The sequence below is a fragment of the Symphodus melops genome, assembly GCF_947650265.1.
Source record: "Symphodus melops genome assembly, chromosome: 2".
Lineage (NCBI taxonomy): Eukaryota > Metazoa > Chordata > Actinopteri > Labriformes > Labridae > Symphodus > Symphodus melops.
In genome coordinates, this window is record NC_136692.1 from 22,804,037 (window position 1) to 22,806,933 (window position 2,897).

Genomic DNA, 2,897 nt, shown 5'->3' on the forward strand with positions numbered 1-2,897 from the left:
TGATTAACTTTTGACACATGATAATGTTTATTTACCGTGCTGAACACAACGTTCAGCGTGGTCGTCTTCAGTGGCTTTAAGACAACAGGACTGCCATTTTCCCGTGGCAAACCCAAGACAGTGCTGAATTACATCTGCAGCAAATATACAGTTTGTAGCTGTGTGCTTTTCATTCAAAGGCCTAACAGCGAACATCTCTCTCTTTTTCTTGTCCTCTTTCTGGTCCAAAGTCAATTGCAGGTGATATTTTTTTTTTTTTCAGAGACCCCCCAAAATGTTGCTGTTGAGGGTTTCAGGGCTTTCAAGTGTCAATCAAGGGGTCTCGGAACCCCCAAGACCCCCTCTTTTTCACATCACTGGTTATTCCTCCTTTACGCTTTTCTTATTGTAAGACCACTGCTGTTTTCTGGATATGGCCAGCTTGACATTCACACTTCCACTAACTAACACCCTCACACTGCCTGATGTACTCATGGTCCTTGTGTTGTCTTGTAAAGATTTGATGCATTTCTCAAAGGCCTCTTTATAGTGTTGGGATTTTCAGGAGCGAATACCTGACCAACGGTTAGGTTGGGTTTTATGACGTAAAATTTGATTGTCAAAATAAATTTAATATTAAGTTTATTTAATTATTAATATAAATCAATAATTATTATTAAACTGAGTTTAATAAACCTTGGGGCACCACCCTGTAAACAGGGAACAACCAAAATATTACAAATATCAGTCTCAAATTATTTAATTAAATACCAATATCATTAATAATTAATAATCTGTATTTAATTGAAGGTGTGAAATCCGAACACAAAGCCCTTTCACCCAGCCTAAGTCACAATGCAAATACACAGTAATCACAAACAATTGCTCTTTAAATTATAACAGAATTTATTTAACAAAGCAACATCAAGTTAATCAATGAAACTTAATCAAACAAACAACTATTATAAACCAAACTACAGGTAACAAACATAAACAAACAAGTGTGGCACACGTGTGTGTGTGTGTGTGTTTCTGTGTTTCTGTGTGAGTGAATGAGCGAAAGAGAGAGAGAGAGAGAGGGAGAGACAGACAGACACGGACAGAGACAGATCAAAATGGCGGCGACCACGCGTGGTCACGTGATGGCGGACACTGAACACAGGTCTATTTAGCGTCTGGAAAGCCACAGATCTCTATGTGTGTGCGTCTGCCGAAAGGTGCATGTGTGTGTAAAGCGAGAGAGCGAGAGAGAAACGAACGCACCTCGTTAGCTCAATCTCGGCCTGGAACTCACGCACAACTCAGAGCATAGTTAACTTCACTTACCAGAAGCCAGTGGCCGGATTTGTATCAGACGGCGTTCACATTAGTCTTTCTGATAATGAGTCTATTACCCGGTTATGACGCGAGAGTTCACAGAGAAACACACGGGACGTAGCGGCACAAATAAAGAAAACAAAAGAGGTTTTACTCATTAAACCTAAGACACAGTGGTCAAACACCAAGCAAATATTATCACCGTTTCACAATAATAACTCAGTTATTAAACACACTCTCTATATCTAACTGCCCAGACCGAGCTAAGCCTCACTTGTAACCGTTTTGTCCACGGTTGATGAAGGAAGAAAAGAGGTCCTGGAGCGGTCTTTCTGCAGTTGTTTGGTGATGGCGGCGCGTCCAAGGGGGTTGAGCAGGGCCGTGGTGTCCTCCGTCGAGCGAGGTGATCTCCGTGGATGTCCTTTCTTTAAAGGACGGAACGAGACGTAATCCTTACAGTCTCTCTCAATACCGTTTTACTACGGGAGAAATAAGACGCTCTTCTTTGAGATGCGTTCAAATGGATGATCTAAGCTCGGAAATTAGGACGTCGGTATGCTTCAAGGCCTTTGGATTAGCTGCGCGCCAAAACTTTTAAACAAAGAGAAGCGTGCTGTGAAACAGGAACAGAGTTGGTATCCTCGAACGTCGCCAAACGACGTATGAAAGAGAAAGAGAGAAGGGGCATGGCCGGTTTTATGCCTCCCAAACTTCACACCTATGTGTTAGGTGTGGCAAGCATTCTGGGAGTACCTGCAAGGCATGCTGGGATATAGAGTCTTTTGTCGTAGTTCTCCAAACGTACACAGCCTGAACTTTGCCATCCTGGCTGAACCCAACAATAGCAATTTCCTCACCTTTGCTTCAAGTGTTCAGCTGTTGTTGTTTTTTTCCATTTGAAATGAAATCAACAAAAAAAAACTTTTTTCCCATTTCAATGTTTAATTAATAACTTATCCTTAATGTTTGTTAATGATAATCTTTGAGAGCTACATGTTATCATTTATTACTAGGACTTAAAGGTGCTTTGCTCCCTCAAAGCCAAAAACAGGGAGGCATGATGGGTTTATCATATTGGTACCTAGTAGTTTTTACATGCTTACAACAGATGAGAGATTTTTTTCAGGGTTTTTTTTAGAGCATTAGTTATTTATTTCTGTCAGGACCTAATGACAATTTAAACCAAAATCCAAAAAAACGTTTATCTGGAGAAAATTACCTGCCTTTAGAAGCTTTAAAGCAAAAAAAAACAATTCATAAGGATGAATATAAGTATAGAGGATAAATTCTCTATACTTCTTTCTTTACAATACACAACATTTCAAAATTAAAACCGCAAGCGGTGATGAAGGGCCCGAAGCACCCTGTGCATGTCGGCGCGTGTTGCGACTGTGAGAGTGCAACCACGGGAGTGCAACAGCGGAAGTTCAAACGTGGCACATGGCCAAGCAGCAGGCTTTACATTTTTATTTGTGTCGAAGTCAAAGTTTGACGGTATGCCGGGGCTACGCCCTTTCATTGAGCACATCGGGAGATCTTCAACTTGTCCAGAACACACAGACACTGACTTTGTGTCAATCGGATAAACGCTTTTGTTGGAG

The 2,897-nt window shown here is 41.1% G+C and overlaps 1 long non-coding RNA gene across 1 annotated transcript; it reads right to left on the reverse strand.

The window, feature by feature from the left end:
- Positions 1-276: 276 nt before the first annotated feature.
- LOC306820585 lies at positions 277-2,239 on the reverse strand. Its single transcript, XR_013778688.1, has 2 exons — positions 2,132-2,239; positions 277-519 (listed from the first exon to the last, which is right to left on the reverse strand). It is a non-coding gene; the product is annotated as an uncharacterized lncRNA (long non-coding RNA).
- Positions 2,240-2,897: the final 658 nt, after the last annotated feature.